Genomic DNA, 17,200 nt, shown 5'->3' with positions numbered 1-17,200 from the left:
GAAAGGAGGAAACGAAGGGGATCGCTGTACGCTGCGCTGCACGGGGTTGAGCTACAGACGTGCAGGTCTGCAACACGTGCAAAGAGTCGGCGAAAGAATCCGAGACCAGGGAGAAGAGTCGGGGGAAGAAGATTGGAAGAAATTTAAAGACTACTTACATAAATACTGCCAAATTAATGAATGTTAGAATGATGTCGGAATGAAGTTAAGTGCTTTTAGCAGTAATGTTATAAAGGAATATGTAAAAATGGATTGTTACTAGGTGAGAATACAAAGCTATAATACATTAAGGTAAAGGATGAAGATTAAAAATAAGGAAGGAAAGGATTTGCTGGATTAACTAACTGAATTGGAATACAAAAAAGGGAGGTGTGAGGAGGTCAAGGAAACAAGCAAATGAAAGACAAGACATGAAAAGATTGATTTGTTTTTAATTGTTTGTACTTTGTATTTTTTCTCTTTTTTCCTTATTTTGTAACCTTTTTGAAACTTCAATAAATATCTTTAGAAAACAACAACAAAGAGTCGGCGAACAAAACACAGGATCAAAATTCAGGGCGCCACCGGCGAAGTCAGTCCTCTGTTCTTTTCTCCGGTTACAACCTCCCAGATTTCAGAATGGGGGGAGAGTCACATTTATAAGCCCCCCCCCCATGGATCAGCAAGGGCATCAGCCCCAATTTCAACCCAGAGGGGAGGGGAGGCCAGGAAGCAAGCCGCCCCCTCCCCTCAGCTGGAAGGGGCCGTTAAAATGGGGAGGGCTCAGAGCCACAGACTTTAAGTCCCCTAAGCTATTGGTCTGAAGCTCAACATCCAAAAAACGAAGATCCTGGCCACTGGTCCCCTCACCTCCTGGCAAATAGAAGGGGAAGAAATGGAGGCAGGGAGAGATTTCACTTGCTTGGGCTCCATGATCACTGCAGATGGTGACAACAGCCACGAAATTTAGAGACGCCTGCTTCTTGGGAGAAAAGCAATGACAAACCTGGACAGCATCTTAAAAAGCAGAGACATCACCTTGCCAACAAGGGTCCATATAGTTAAAGCCGTGGTTTTCCCAGTTGAGATGGATGGAAGTGAGAGGTGGACCATCCAGAAGAATGGATGCTTTTGAATTCTGGTGCTGGAGGGGTTCTGTTTGTCTTTAAAAGGGGGGTCCAACTCTGTTACTCCCCCCCCCCATTTCCCCCATGCGCCTCCCGCTGCCGACCACGCTGAGGACTCAGCCCCCCCCTTCAGCTGCCTCCTTCCTCCAGCTGCTTCTGGCGCCCTCGCTCCGCCTCCCTCCGCAGGCCACGCCCCTTACAGGCCCCCCGTCTTAGCCAATCAGCGCGGGCGAGGCAAGCGGGAAGGGAGGGGAGGGGAGGCTCCTGTGCTCGCGAGAGTGGCAGGCCGCCTACGCCAATCCGGGCGAGCCATTGTGAAAGGAGGCGGGGAGAGTGGAGCTGGGGAAGGCAAGAGGTGGGCGGGGCTTAGTGGGGAGTGGTCACGCCCACTGGGAGGGTCAAGGCAAAGCTGGGAGGAGCCTCTGGCCGGACTTATTTCATTATTATTACTAATATTAATGAGTAATGAAGTATGAATTTGGGGGGAGAGGAATACATTACATTAGTGTGCGATCACTGCATTACTAGGATATTTCATTTCAATCAATCAGATCTTTATTACCTTAGTAGACCAGCATCAGTAGGGTGAGGTACAATCATTTACAGTCTGTAAAACGTTTTGGACAGCTAAAAAGTATTAATCACAAAGTATATATAAAAGTCTAAAAGAAGCTAACAGAATCTAAAAGAAGGGTTTAGGAGCATTAAATGGATGTGGAAGAACATAAAATGTTAGTATATAAAGACTATGGCTATCAATTTACAAGGTACTCTGATATGAGTGTTCATTAAATCTAGAATAATAATAATAATAATAATAATAATAATAATAATAATAATAGGTGTTGCAATGGAGGAGTGCAGGGAAAAGAAAACTCTTGGCAATCATTCTTTCTTGCTACAGAATTAAAAGATTTCTCTCCTTTTCTCCTTCTTTTTCTCTTGGGTGGTGTGTTCAGCGGTCACCCTCAGGGGAAACAGGGTCACCCCCCTTGGAGGAAATGGACTGATCGGAACCTGGCTGTGACATCGGCTCAGAATCCCAACCTCACTTGGCAGTTGAAGCCAACCCCTGCCTTGATCAGCAGCCTTTGGGTGCCTTATCTGCAACTACAAAGTGAGAAGATTGACGCCTGGGAAAATGGTGAGGGGACCAGCAGGAAACTGCTAAGGGAGTTTGGAGTCCTTTTATTCTGTTGCAGTTGCAGAGAAAGGAGGGTGGGGGATTGGGGGCCACCCCAGGTGTCATCACTGAGGGGGGTGGCAAAAGGACAAAAAGCCGAGTTTAAAATAAAAATAAAAATTGGGCTCACCAAACCTTTTAGTTGAGTCAAAAAACATGGCTGGCACTGGGCGCCACACCGTGGGGGCTGGCACTTACCGGGGGGGGGGGCTGCAGAGTGCCTGATCCACGCGTCTCTCTTGGGAGTGACATGGTGGCGTGGGCCCCTGCAGGCTAGGCGCTGCCTGAAACACCAGCGTGGGGCTTGCGTCTGCCCTCTGCCTCTCCCTCAGCCGCCCTACAGCTGAGGGGGAGGCAGCAGATAGGCTCCAGGTAGCGCCCCCCACCTGCAGGACCCCCGCGTTGAACTGGGCACCCGAGTGGCTGGCTATGCCGCTGTTCTGTTGTTTCAATTATGGGTGCCTTGAGAGTTAATGTGCTGTGCTTGCTGCCCCACTCGTCCTGATGGACCAGCCCCCCATGGCACCAGGGCTGTAGGTCTTCCCTGGCTAGCTACTCAATGTGGGCAGGAGAGTTTGCCTTCTGGGTTCCTGTCTCATTTTGGGCTGCTCTCGGACTTCCGGGTTGGTGCCTCCGGCAATGGCTGAATTCCTCTGATCGGGAGGCATTTGCCTCGTGGAAATCTGGGTCTGGCCGCCATGGCGAAGGCGGAGACCCACTAAAAATCACCGGCGGGTGAAGCCTGTGAACCTGGGATTCGGCTGGCACCTTTTGCGCCTCCCCCACTCGTGGGGAAACCCGGTTTCGGGGTTCCGGAGCAACGTGGGGTGAGTGTCACGGTGCTTCGAATTGACTGCTTCTTCCACGGAGCAAAGCCGCATAGCTGTTGCCGGAGAGCGCTGACGTTTTCCTGTGGACAATTTGATGTTAAAGCAACTACCCGTGAGTAGAGCGGAGAATTGGATTTTTAAACGTCTTAATTTGACACCGAAACGGGGAGGTTCAAAACAGGAAGTCCGTCTTCCCCTTTTGTAAATAGATCACAGCAAAGAGACTGTAAGCTAAAGTCTTGGAAAGCCTATTGTACAGGACTAAATTTCCATCGGTAGAAAACATCAAACCCCCCTTGGAAGCAGGAGAAGAGGGGGGAAGTTTTGGATTGTGTGTGCCTGCAGGAGAGAGTGAAGAAAGTCAAAATACCACCGCTCCGAACCTGGAAATGGGCTGCTAGTAAGACTGACGTTTTTGGATTGGTCGTTGACAGTGAATAGAACATTCGCTGACAGCTAGCTAAATAAGAGAGATACATTGTTTCTATTCTCTCCGTCTGCTCTTAAAAAGGAGTAAAAGTAACTGAAAATTGAAACTAACTTTATTGTTTGAACTGTGCTTAAAAGGATTGATACAAATAGAAACTGTTTCCCTCTAGAGGAAGCCTTTGAAACTATGACAAGAGCTGAGCTGGGGGAATTTCCAGCTGCAAGATAAGGCTGTGAGACTTTGGGAATGACCTTGAATCGGTTAAGAATGTCGACAGAAGAGGCCTTAGTGGCTGTATTATGTAAGATAAAGGATTCATTGGAACAGCTTCACAAGAAGGTGGATTTTTTGGGACAAAAGGTGAATACCAATACAGAAACTATCCAGAAATTGACACAGGAATCTACTTTGACTTGGCAAACTGCGGAGAAGGCTAGGGAGAAAGCTGTTGCCGTTGAACCTAAAGTAACACAATTGGAGAGAGAAAGAGTCCCAGCCTCATACATGCAATTTGATGATCATAAGTTGATGCCTGTTATGATTGAATCTAAAGGAAAACAGACTTTGAGGATCAGAGCCCTGCCTGAACTGGAGAGGGAAGTTTTGATGGACTTTCTTACACAGGAATCTGCTGATTTTTGGGACCTGGACTTGGGCCAAGAAGAGACTAAAATTGTGAGGGTTTTCAGACTTTACCAGAAGAACTTAGAAGAACAACAGTCAAGAGTGGAAATTTTGAAAGACGTCCTGAAATACCTTTTGGATCTTAGGTTTAACTATGGAGATTTGGTTACCCTGTCGAGATGGAATAAAATTATCTTTAGGTGGGAGTTTCCCCAAGACCTACTCTTCAGCCTCAAAGGAAGGAAAACAAAAATAAGATCAGTAGAAGACAAAGTAAAGTTCTTGTATAAGTACGAAGAAGACCCGCAGAAGGGACTTGGAAAAGAGTTAAGAGCATCGGACAGAAGATCACCAGGTTGGTGGACTATATGGAATTGGCGGAATGGACTGGCAGAATCCGAGACCAGGGAGAAGAGACGGTGGAAGAAGATTGGAAAAAGTTTAAAGACTATTTATAGAAATAATGTAAAATTAATGAGTGTTTGAAAAATGTTGGAATGAAGTTATACGGCTTTAGTAGAAATGTTATAAGGAATTAAGTATAGATAGATTATTAGAGTATTAAAGGGAAAATAAGGTTAAAATATGTTAAGACAATTATATGACAGAAATAGAGGAAGATGGAAAGGATTTGCTGACATAATTAACAGAAGTGGAATACAAAAAGGGAGGTGTGAGGAGGTCGATGAAACAAGGGAATGAAAGTTAAGATATTGGTATGGTAAGAAGTGTGTTTTAAAATGTTTTTGTTTGGTTATGTTTAGTTTATTGTGTTAGTGTTGTGTTCTCTTCTTTTTCTTCTTCTTTGTAATGTTTAAAAGCAATAAACATTTTGGGCTGCTCTCTTTCTCCTTTCTCCCTGCCACCACCACTGGGTCTCTGCCAGCAGTCAGCCATCGAGGAGGACATTTTCCATGAAAAGGACAATGAAGGAAAAGGCGAGGAGGAGTCCGCAAGACGGCTGGATCTCCTCAGTCCAGACTGGGTAGGTGGCCGTGGCCTAAGCGGTGATAGGCAGAAGGGGAGGGGGGCATATCAACCGCAGGATGAAACTGTTATTTCAGTTAGGGGTGCCTTGAGTTTTAATGTTTGGTTTGGTTTTTTAATTGCTCGTTTTTTGCATCTTTCCTTGCAGGTTCCAAGTATGTCACCCTTTTCCAGTGTTTCCTCCCTGTCCTCCCTGGATTCCCTTTGGGACTCCCTCAATGAGGTACGTAGCAGACAGAGCAGGAGGGAAGCCCTGCTGAGCTGGGCAACCCTGAGGCCGGGGAGGAGGAGGAGGAAGCCGGCCGGCCGGTCAGGCCACCTTCTGAACTGGTCGTGAGCAAGGGGGCAGGCAGGCAGGCAGGCAGGGGGCTGCTAAGGGTATGCTTGCTGCCCCACTTGTCCTGATGGACCAGCCCCCCATGGCGCCAGAGCTGTAGGGCTTCCCTGGCTAGCGACTTAGTGTGGGTTCCTGTCTCATTTTGGGCTGCTCTCTTTCTCCTTTCTCCCTGCCACCACCACTGGGTCTCTGCCAGCAGTCAGCCATCGAGGAGGACATTTCCCATGAAAAGGAGGATGAAGGAAAAGGCGAGGAGGAGACCGCAAGACGGCTGGATCTCCTCAGTCCCGACTGGGTAGATGGCCGTGGCCTAAGCGGTGATAGGCAGAAGGGGAGGGGGGCATATCAACCGCAGGATGAAACTGTTGTTTCAGTTAGGGGTGCCTTGAGTTTTAATGTTTGGTTTGGTTTTTTAATTGCTCGTTTTTTGCATCTTTCCTTGCAGGTTCCAAGTATGTCACCATTTTCCAGTGTTTCCTCCCTGTCCTCCCTGGATTCCCTTTGGGACTCCCTCAATGAGGTAAGTAGCCGACAGAGCAGGAGGGAAGCCCTGCTGAGCTGGGCAACCCTGAGGCCGGGGAGGAGGAGGAGGAGGAAGCCGGCCGGCCGGCTGGTCAGGCCACCTTCTGGACTGGTCGTGAGCAAGGGGGCAGGCAGGCAGGCAGGGGGCTGCTAAGGGTATGCTTGCTGCCCCACTCGTCCTGATGGACCAGCCCCCCCCCCATGGCGCCAGGGCTGTAGGGCTTCCCTGGCTAGCGACTCAATGTGTGTTCCTCTCTCATTTTGGGCTGCTCTCTTTCTCCCCTCTCCCCACCACCACCTCTGGGGTCCTGTCTCTAGCAGCAGTCAGCCTCTGAAGAGGAAGAGCCACAAGAAGAATCAGGGAGCCCCCCAGAGGAGGACGGGGAGGACAAAGAGGACAGGGAGGACCTTGATTTGGCGTGCCCCCCACCTGGAGAACACCTGGAGGCAAGCGTAATTGAGGTCAGACGAAACATTCATTCATGACATATGAAAAGCTTCCCTGAACATGGCTGTCTTCAGATGTCTTCTAAAAGTCAGATAGTTGTTTATTTCTTTGACATCTGGCGGGAGGGCATTCCACTGGGCGGGTGCCACTACCGAGAAGGCCCTCTGCCTGGTTCCCTGTAACTTGGCTTATCGCAGTGGGGAACCGCCAGAAGGCCCTCAGCGCTGGATCTCAGCAGAACGATGGGGGTGGAGATAATTCTCCTGGGTTGCTTTTCGTTTGGTATTTGTTTTGTAAGATAACTCTTTTGAATGCGTTTCCAGGTGGCTCCTGCCAAATGAGGTTAGTAATTGCAAAGTGGGTTTGGCGACAATAAAACCATGTTGGCACTTTGCAAAGCCGGTTCTCTCTGGGGTTTTCCTGCCTCCTATACCTTCCCCCCCCATCCGCTTGTTCTTGGTTTTGTGTCTCGTTCAGATCTCTCCAAGGCCGGCCACATGAGAACTTGGGAGAGGAGTGTTCCCTACTGACTACAACCCTTTCATATAACGCCTCGCCCCCAAACAGAAAAGGAGGGATTATGACAGCCTGCCACCACACAGGCCCTTCTTCGTGTGGCACCTTCACAAACGGTCTGGAGGGCAGCAACACAAGAAGGGGCCTTTTCTGTGGTGGCTCCCACTTGGGGAATGCTCTCTCAAGGGAGGCTCATCTGGCACCTTCATTATGTATCTTTAGGTACCAAGCAAAGACGTTTCTCTAGAACAGAGCTTTCCAAACTGTGTGTCGCAGAACCTTCATGCTCCTCCCAGGGCTGGAAAAGGGCTAGTTGAACTGAATCCCTATGTTGCGAAATGAGGCATGTCTCCAAAGTGTGTCACCAACATGGAAAGTTCTGCTCTAGAACCAGCCTTTGGCTAATTGAACAATGCATGGCCTTTTCAACATGCTTGTGGATTGGGAGGTTGGCTTATGACTTCGTTTTTGTTTTTAATACATATGTTGTGTTTTTATTTTGTATTTTTATCCTGTAAGCCGCCCTGAGAGCTTCAGGTTTTAATTAATCAACCAATTGATTGATTGATTTATTAAAGATTGTGGCATTTTCCCAGAATCTGGAGGTGAATTGTTTACTTTTCTCACAGGACTGCGAGGAAGAGAGGCCCCCGAAGACCCCCAGTTGCCTGGCTTCCATCATCTCCCGGATTCGCAAGATCTTCAGAAGAGCGCCGCCGCCAGCACCACCAGTGCCACCGGGGCAACCCAGTACAAGAGCCAGCAGCGGGGCGCAGGCAGAACGGAGGCCACTCTGCACGCGGCTCAGGCGCTGGATGCGGCAGCATCGCAGCTGTGTCCACCCCGAACCAAGGTGAGGAGGAGTTGGGAGACTTGCACCGATCCGCCCGGGGGGATTTTGTCAGCCCCCCCCAAGGGATGACACTCGGGGCAATACCCCCCCCCCGCACCCCACCTTCCTCCGCCAGTGGTGGCTGGGGAAGTAGCACCTGGAGGCGCGCGAGTCCCTAAGGGACATTTCCTTTTTGTTGTCCTTGCACAGGTCTTAATCCTTGTGGGCTGAACTGGAGAGGAAAGATCAGAACGCGGAGGAAAGCGGGGCGAGAAACCCAAACTCTCGTGGCCCTACACCCGGGGGGATTTTGTCAGCCCTCCCCCCAAGGGATGACACTTGGGGCAATACCCCCCCCGCACCCCACCTTCCTCCGCCAGTGGTGGCTGGGGAAGTAGCACCTGGAGGCGCACGAGTCCCTAAGGGACATTTCCTTTTTGTTGTCCTTGCACAGGTCTTAATCTTACGCCGGCGTCCCACACGGCCAGCCCCAGTCCTAGAGCCTGTCACCTTTTGAGATTATGGAGCGGAACAGAGAAGACAGCGGGCAAAGGGTGGACGGCGAAGGAGAAGTGCGAGAGAACGACAGCGTCTGCGAGAAGTGCGAGAGAACGACAGCGCCACGCTGCCCACGCCCAAAGGAGGAGGAAGGAAAGGAGGAAAGCAAGCGAGCCAGAAGGGACAGCTAAAGAAAGAACTGAGAAAAGAGACAGCGAGACCTTCTGGGGGTCAAAGAAACTACAATGAGAAGGAAACTGAGTTTCCTTCCCCCCCCCCCAGCTTGCTGATGGTCCTGCAATGTTCTATTTACTTTTTATGTATAATTCTGTATTATATTGTTGAACTGTTTTCTTAGGTGATAAGCCTATAAAGGAGGGATTTAAGGGAGGGGGGAAGGTATTAAGGGAAGACTTTGAAAAGAAAGGCAGAAAATAAAAAGGGGTGGGAAGAAATAAGTGAGAGGGAACGTGTAAAGGGAAGATACAAAGCATTATATAATTTTTGATTATTGTTTAAAATAAAGAAATAAGTTGGGTTTTAAGCGATTCCAGTCTTTTAATAATTTCTTTTTGTTCCACCACTGGTAAATCTGCAAAGGAGGCAATGAGTTCGATCTCTTCTGGTGGTGTCAGGCCACTTTCCGGATGGTCATTGTCCTTTGCTAGGGGAGAGGAGGCTACATAGCTCTTCTCCTGGAGTAGAACACCCCCTCCGGTGACCACTGGTGGATCGGGTTTAGCAGATTTTGAGCCCTCTTTGGTTATTGCCTCCAACAGTAGGGGTTTAGGCGTAGAGTCTATAAAAGCTCTCGTTGGTACTATCCCACAGCGAAACAAAAATGCTTTCTTGCGTAGTATGATAGTGGGAATTTTTGTGGATTGGAACGCAAGCAGGACTCTCTGAGATTTATGATGATGGACAAGGGGGAGGACTGCACAGAGGTCAATTTGTGTTGCCTCCATATTTAAAAGCACCTTTAAGAGATCCTTGGCACCCCCCAGAGTTCTCCATCTTGGGTCCCCATTTTGTATAGTTAGGCTCACTTTCCTTGGTGTTAAGATCAAGGATTGATGACCTAATTGAAGGTTAAGGTTGTATTTAAATTTGTCAGTACGCTTGTTATTTAAGGACAAACTCCTCGTCCCCTTCCTCTCTTCAAGGGACTGACGCTGGGGAAGTAGTAACTAGCTTTTGTTGGAGGCTGTGCAGCTGGGACGAAAGATCATCTAGTCTTTTGAATATACAGTGCAAGGTTTTGATTATTAAATGGGACTGTTCAAATGTCATATGATTGGCCGTGCCAAGGACCAGTTCCTCCTTCTGAGGAGAGACTACACTCTTACTGTTGGCCGCATCGCTTGTTGTTTGTGGAATTATTCGCTCTTCGTCTTTAAGTGCTGACGCGCAGTCAATCAGTGGGTTGAAACGGTTCTGCGTTTCTACCATGTAGGAACAATCCAGTAGATTACTCCCTTCTTTAAAGTGACATGGTTCGACCCTTATTTGCTTTGATCTCGGAAAGGGAGCGGGGACCATCTCCTCGGGATCTCTAAGACGTTTCCCATATCCCATGGTTCAGATATCGAGAAGAGGGGGGATAGTATTTCAACGTCAACTCAGGTGATAAATATTTCCTTCTAGCCAGCCAGCACTTGCAATGGGGGTATATTTCGCTGCCTGTTCATATGAAAGTCGGCGTCTTCACCCTCACCCTCACAGGCCGGCAATTTAGGTCTATTTAGATCTACAAGGAGACTACCAGTAAGCAACACAGACCATTCCTTTGAAGTCCTACTCCCACCAGGACTAAGACTAATATAAGATTCTTCTTCAAAGCTTCTCGCAGGGCCCACCGCAGTTCGGTCTCAGATGAAAGGGAAACTCTCAGATGAAAGGGAAACTCACAAAGGCCTCACCTTGAACAGGGGAGTTTCTCGTCATGCAGCTTCGAGCTTGGTCTGGATTCCGAACTCGGCTGCAGTAGAAGTTCACAGCAGGTTTCCTTCAGCTGTTAATCTTCCTTATCACTTAAAACAATTAGAGTAGAGAGCGGCGACACACGAACGGGAGTTCCCATAGGGCTTTCCGAGCAGTTTTTCTTAATATGTCTTTGGCTTAACTCAGCCTGCCTGCCAGTGAAGTGTTTCCCAGCAGCTGCAGAGATCCTTTTTTTGTAAAAATAATAAAAATGCTGATGAAGGTAATAAAAAAGCTGATAAAACTAGTAAAAACTAATAAAAACTAATAAAAACCGCACAACTAACACGGAGCTCAAATCAATGCTTCTTCTAACGACGCCATCTTGGGAGACTCGTATTAAATTTATCTTAATTAGTGGTTGAGAGATTATCAGAATCCTGAAATTTGGGAAATCACATTTCAGACTCCATTGCCATTTTCTTTGAAGATTTATTAAGCAGGGAAGCAGGTAAACGGAGAAGAGGAAACAGAGTTCTGTGGCGCAAACCTCAGTTGTCCTGAACGAATTACGAAGAAAAAGATATTCTGGTCACCCCAATGGTCAGTGGGGGGTAGAAACTGTTACGATATGGATGCAATGCAGCTGCAAAGTGCTAGCTTGAAAAGTAAACATGATGGGAATGTTGGGACTGTCCGTGGGAAACAGAGGGACAGTCAACTCACAGTGCGAAGCACCGGAATTAGCTCAGAGTGTAATATGAGCTCTTCCGTTTATTCCTGTCCTGGAAGTACAGGAAGTGTTTTGTCTCTACACAGCTATAGTTTGAAGACAGCAGTCATGTTTTTTGTAACGCTGCAAAGACAGAAATAAAGGCATGTAAATACGTTTCTGTCTATCTCTTTCCCCTGCCAGGGGGCAGGAAAGAGGGGGGGTGTTCTTCTCACGTTTGAGAAGAATCGCCGATCGAGACCTTGCCTGCGCCTGCTGGGGAATGCAGCCAGGGAGGTCAACAGGGAATCATGCCGGGTGCCTTGGAGAGTTGCCAGTTTCTCCTGATATGGGCTTGATTTCCCAACAGAAAGGACCCTGAAGAGGGATTCAAAGGCTGCATTCCAGAGATCCGTTTGAATTCATTCCATGAGTGCATCACATACCCACAAATACTCCTAACTGTTCCTCTTTGTTGCACCTTCCTCTTTGTTGCATCCTCCTCGTCTCCCTCCTGCTTTCCTTTTGGTCCTCCTTCCTCTTCATCGGGCGCCCAAGGAAAGAGACCTGCCTTCTCCGACAAACGGCCTTCAGCATCATCTTCTCAGTTGCTGTTTCTTCTGTCTTGGCAAAGACCATCCCGGGAACAGGCTGAGGAGATGGCTGGGCCAGAGTCTGGCCAACTCCATTGTCATCTCCTGTTCTGGGGGGCAAGTTCTCATCTGCACCATCTGGCTGGGCTCTTCTCCCCCATTCCCAGAGCCCGACATGCGCTCCCAGGTGGAAGAGATCATCCTGCAATGCAACGAAGGGTCTGTGGCCATGTTCTACGTTGCCCTCGGCTACCTGGGCTTCTTGGCTGCCACCTGCTTCACGGTGGCTTTCCTAGCCAGGAAGCTGCCTGGCTCCTTCAACGAAGCCAAGCTGATCACCTTCAGCATGCTGGTCTTCTGCAGTGTTTGGGTGTCTTTTGTGCCCACCTACCTGAGCACCAAGGGCAAGTACATGGTGGCCGTGCAGATCTTCTCTATGTTGGCCTCCAGCGCTGGGCTTCTGGGCTGCATCTTCCTTCCCAAGTGCTACATTATTGTGCTGAGGCCTGAGCTGAACACAAAGGAGCACCTGACAACAAGGAATTCAGGGGACATCTGATTCTTAAAATAGTCCATGTTCCTGATGTCCAGAAGTGCCTAAAGGAAACACAGCTACTCACCCATGCTGTTTATTCTCCATCTCTGAAAGAGATTGTGTTCCTTCTTAGCCTGGATTTTAGGAAGTCCTGTTGACATGAACACTAAGATGGGAGGAAATGATTTGCTCCCTTGCTTTGCCAAGGACTACAATGAGTCCTGGTCTACTGCCCTTAGTTTGTAAACTATTATCTTTTAATAATTTTGTGTTTTGGAAACTTATATTTATCTCACAACAAGATAGTTTAGAGGGAGAGGAGTTAGGTTTTTGAGTCTGTTTGCTTTGTCATGACTACCTATTAACCATATCAATTCTGATATTCAACAATACTGTTTGGTTATGGCAGTTCTATGTATTCAATTTTCTATGCGCCATTTCCCACATTTATGCGCTATCATTCATAAGCTCACTTCACATCATTTCGTTCTCCTAAGCTTTGTATATCAATAAACTGAGAAATTCATTTAAGACATCTTCCGTAGTCTGTTGGTTTAATTTCTGTATTGTGTAAGCTCTGCTCCCTGTTCCAAAGAGTAGCAACTGACCTTAGCCAAGCCGTGACTGGGATCCAGTGAATTTTATTGCACTGGCCAGGGTTAGGGATCGGGTTAGGGGCGGGCGAGGCAGGCGAGGCAGGCGCCAATCTGGGTGAGTCATTGTGAAAGGAGGCGGGGAGGGCGTTCCACAGGGCAGGCGCCACCACCGAGAAGCCCCTCTGCCTGCTTCCCAGTTTGTGGCACAGTCGTCATCCGATGAATTTAGAGCCTCATTTATTTCTGTGTTTATATTTAAAGAAATGATGCATTTTAAAAGTATTGCACATTGATGGTAAAATTAAGAATGCACTTAAAATTACTACGCACAACAATGAACAAGTGATTGCAATGCACACACAGTTAAGCAGCATAAATATTTGTTAACGAAGTCTATTCTTGTTGTGATTATTATTACTTTTATTGCTACTAATCCCAGTGGCTTACAAGACTGAGCTCTGTTCTGCCTTGGTCAGTCCCCACCTGGAATACTGTGTCCAATTCCGGGCACCACTATTTAAGAAGGATGTTGACCAATGGGAAGAAACCCCTCACCCCCCAGAGAGATGCCGGCTCAAAGAGCCCCCTGAGCTTAGACTACAAAGCCTCTGAGGGCGTGCAGAGTGCAAATCCCCCCATGGGCCCCTCTCTCTCTCTCCCGGGCTCACCTGGGGGCCCCGTCCCTGCCAGCCTCTCCGGCCTCTGAGGGTGTGCAGAGTGCAGATCCCCCCAGGGGCCCCACTCTCTCCCGGGCTCACCTGGGGGCCCCGTCCCTGCCAGCCTCTCCGGCCTCTGAGGGTGTGCAGAGTGCAAATCCCCCAGGGGCCCCTCTCTCTCCCGGGCTCACCTGGGGGCCCCGTCCCTGCCAGCCTCTCCGGCCTCTGAGGGTGTGCAGAGTGCAGATCCCCCAGGGGCCCCTCTCTCTCTCTCCCGGGCTCACCTGGGGGCCCCGTCCCTGCCAGCCTCTCCAGCCTCTGAGGGTGTGCAGAGTGCAGATCCCCCCAGGGGCCCCTCTCTCTCTCTCCCGGGCTCACCTGGGGGCCCCGTCCCTGCCAGCCTCTCCGGGCTCTGAGGGTGTGCAGAGTGCAGATCCCCCCAGGGGCCCCTCTCTCTCTCTCCCGGGCTCACCTGGGGGCCCCATCCCTGCCAGCCTCTCCGGCCTCTGAGGGTGTGCAGACTGCAAATCCCCCAGGGGCCCCTCTCTCTCCCGGGCTCACCTGGGGGCCCCGTCCTTGCCAGCCTCTCTGTCCTCTGAGGGCGTGCAGAGTGCAGATCCCCCCAGGGGCCCCTCTCTTTCCCAGACTGACCTGGGGGCCCCGTCCCTGCCAGCCTCTCCGGCCTCTGAGGGTGTGCAGAGTGCAGATCCCCCCAGGGGCCCCTCTCTCTCCCAGGCTCACCTGGGGGCCCCGTCCCTGCCAGCCTCTCCGGCCTCTGAGGGTGTGCAGAGTGCAGATCCCCCCAGGGGCCCCTCTCTCTCTAGGGCTCACCTGGGGCCCCCGTCCCTGCCAGCCTCTCCGGCCTCTGAGGGCGTGCAGAGTGCAGATCCCCCCCGGGGCCCCTCTCTCTCTCTCCCGGGCTCACCTGGGGGCCCCGTCCCTGCCAGCCTCTCCGGCCTCTGAGGGCGTGCAGAGTGCAGATCCCCCCAGGGGCCCCTCTCTCTCCCGGGCTCACCTGGGGGCCCCGTCCCTGCCAGCCTCTCTGGCCTCTGAGGGTGTGCAGAGTGCAGATCCCCCCCGGGGCCCCTCTCTCTCTCTCCCGGGCTCACCTGGGGGCCCCGTCCCTGCCAGCCTCTCCGGCCTCTGAGGGCGTGCAGAGTGCAGATCCCCCCAGGGGCCCCTCTCTCTCTCTCCCGGGCTCACCTGGGGGCCCCGTCCCTGCCAGCCTCTCCGGCCTCTGAGGGCGTGCAGAGTGCAGATCCCCCCCGGGGCCCCTCTCTCTCTCTCCCGGGCTCACCTGGGGGCCCCGTCCCTGCCAGCCTCTCCGGCCTCTGAGGGCGTGCAGAGTGCAGATCCCCCCAGGGGCCCCTCTCTCTCCCGGGCTCACCTGGGGGCCCCGTCCCTGCCAGCCTCTCCGGCCTCTGAGGGTGTGCAGAGTGCAGATCCCCCAGGGGCCCCTCTCTCTCTCTCCCGGGCTCACCTGAGGGCCCCGTCCCTGCCAGCCTCTCCAGCCTCTGAGGGTGTGCAGAGTGCAGATCCCCCCAGGGGCCCCCCTCTCTCTCTCCTGGCTCACCTGGGGGCCCCGTCCCTGCCAGCCTCTCCGGCCTCTGAGGGTGTGCAGAGTGCAGATCCCCCCAGGGGCCCCACTCTCTCCCGGGCTCACCTGGGGCCCCCGTCCCTGCCAGCCTCTCCGGCCTCTGAGGGCGTGCAGAGTGCAAATTCCCCAGGGGGCCCCTCTCTCTCCCGGGCTCACCTGGGGGCCCCGTCCCTGCCAGCCTCTCCGGCCTCTGAGGGTGTGCCAGAGTGCAAATTCCCAGGGGCCCCTCTCTCTCCCGGGCTCACCTGGGGCCCCCGTCCCTGCCAGCCTCTCCGGCCTCTGAGGGCGTGCAGAGTGCAAATTCCCCAGGGGCCCCTCTCTCTCCCGGGCTCACCTGGGGGCCCCGTCCCTGCCAGCCTCTCCGGCCTCTGAGGGCGTGCAGAGTGCAAATTCCCCAGGGGCCCCTCTCTCTCCCGGGCTCACCTGGGGGCCCCGTCCCTGCCAGCTCTCCGGCCTCTGAGGGCGTGCAGAGTGCAAATTCCCCAGGGGCCCCTCTCTCTCCGGGCTCACCTGGGGGCCCCGTCCTGCCAGCCTCTCCGGCCTCTGAGGGCGTGCAGAGTGCAAATTCCCCAGGGGCCCCTCTCTCTCTCTCCCGGGCTCACCTGGGGGCCCCGTCCCTGCCAGCCTCTCCAGCCTCTGAGGGTGTGCAGAGTGCAGGACCCCCAGGGGCCCCTCTCTCTCCGGGCTCACCTGGGGGCCCCGTCCCTGCCAGCCTCTCCGGCCTCTGAGGGCGTGCAGAGTGCAAATTCCCCAGGGGCCACTCTCTCTCCAGGGCTCACATGGGGCCCCCGTCCCTGCCAGCCTCTCTGGCCTCTGAGGGCGTGCAGAGTGCAGATCCCCCCAGGGGCCCCTCTCTTTCCCAGACTAACCTTGGGTCCTGCCCCTGCCAGCCTCTCTGGCCTCTGAGGGCGTGCAGAGTGCAGATCCCCCCAGGGGCCCCTCTCTTTCCCAGACTGACCTGGGGGCCCCGTCCCTGCCAGCCTCTCCGGCCTCTGAGGGTGTGCAGAGTGCAGATCCCCCAGGGGCCCCTCTCTTTCCCAGACTCACCTGGGGGCCCCGTCCCTGCCAGCCTCTCCGGCCTCTGAGGGCGTGCAGAGTGCAGATCCCCCCAGGGGCCCTCTCTTTCCCAGACTGACCTGGGGGCCCGTCCCTGCCAGCCTCTCCGGCCTCTGAGGGTGTGCAGAGTGCAGATCCCCCCAGGGGCCCCTCTCTCTCTCTCCTGGGCTCACCTGGGGGCCCCGTCCCTGCCAGCCTCTCCGGCCTCTGAGCGCGTGCAGAGTGCAGATCCCCCCAGGGGCCCCTCTCTCTCTCTCACAGGCTCACCTGGGGGCCCCGTCCCTGCCAGCCTCTCCGGCCTCTGAGGGCGTGCAGAGTGCAAATCCACCAGGGGCCCCTCTCTCTCCCGGGCTCACCTGGGGGCCCCGTCCCTGCCAGCCTCTCCGGCCTCTGTGGGCGTGCAGAGTGCAGATCCCCCCAGGGGCCCCTCTCTTTCCCAGACTGACCTGGGGGCCCCGTCCCTGCCAGCCTCTCCGGCCTCTGAGGGTGTGCAGAGTGCAGATCCCCCCAGGGGCCCCTATCTCTCCATGGCTCACCTGGGGGCCCCGTCCCTGCCAGCCTCTACGGCCTCTGAGGGCGTGCAGACTGCAAATCCCCCAGGGTCCCCTCTCTCTCTCTCCTGGGCTCACCTGGGGGCCCCGTCCCTGCCAGCCTCTCCGGCCTCTGAGCGCGTGCAGAGTGCAGATCCCCCCAGGGGCCCCTATCTCTCCATGGCTCACCTGGGGGCCCCGTCCCTGCCAGCCTCTATGGCCTCTGAGGGCGTGCAGACTGCAAATCCCCCAGGGGCCCCTCTCTCTCCCGGGCTCACCTGGGGGCCCCGTCCCTGCCAGCCTCTCCGGCCTCTGAGGGCGTGCAGAGTGCAAATCCCCCAGGGGCCCCTCTCTCTCCCGGGCTCACCTGGGGGCCCCGTCCCTGCCAGCCTCTCCAGCCTCTGAGGGCGTGCAGAGTGCAGATCCCCCCAATGGCCCCTCTCTCTCCCGGGCTCACCTGGGGGCCCTGCTCTGCCAGCCTCTCCGGCCTCTGAGGGCGTGCAGAGTGCAGATCCCCCCAGGGGGCCCTCTCTCTCTCTCCAGGGCTCACATGGGGGCCCCCGTCCCTGCCAGCCACTCCAGCCTCTGAGGGTGTACAGAGTGCAGGATCCCCCCAGGGGCCCCTCTCTCTCCAGGGCTCACATGGGGGCCCCCGTCCCTGCCAGCCTCTCCGGCCTCTGAGGGCGTGCAGA

General features: G+C 53.4%; 1 long non-coding RNA gene across 1 annotated transcript in view; it reads right to left on the bottom strand.

Annotated features, from left to right (window-relative positions):
• Nucleotides 1-17,200, bottom strand: part of LOC309327348 — a 56,348-nt gene that overhangs the window by 10,475 nt on the left and 28,673 nt on the right. The gene's annotated exons all lie outside the window — the stretch shown is intronic.

This window comes from Podarcis erhardii (assembly GCF_964252035.2).
Source record: "Podarcis erhardii genome assembly, chromosome: 13".
Lineage (NCBI taxonomy): Eukaryota > Metazoa > Chordata > Lepidosauria > Squamata > Lacertidae > Podarcis > Podarcis erhardii.
The sequence above is the reverse complement of the archived record's forward strand: the minus strand, read 5'-3'. Positions and strand labels throughout refer to the sequence as shown.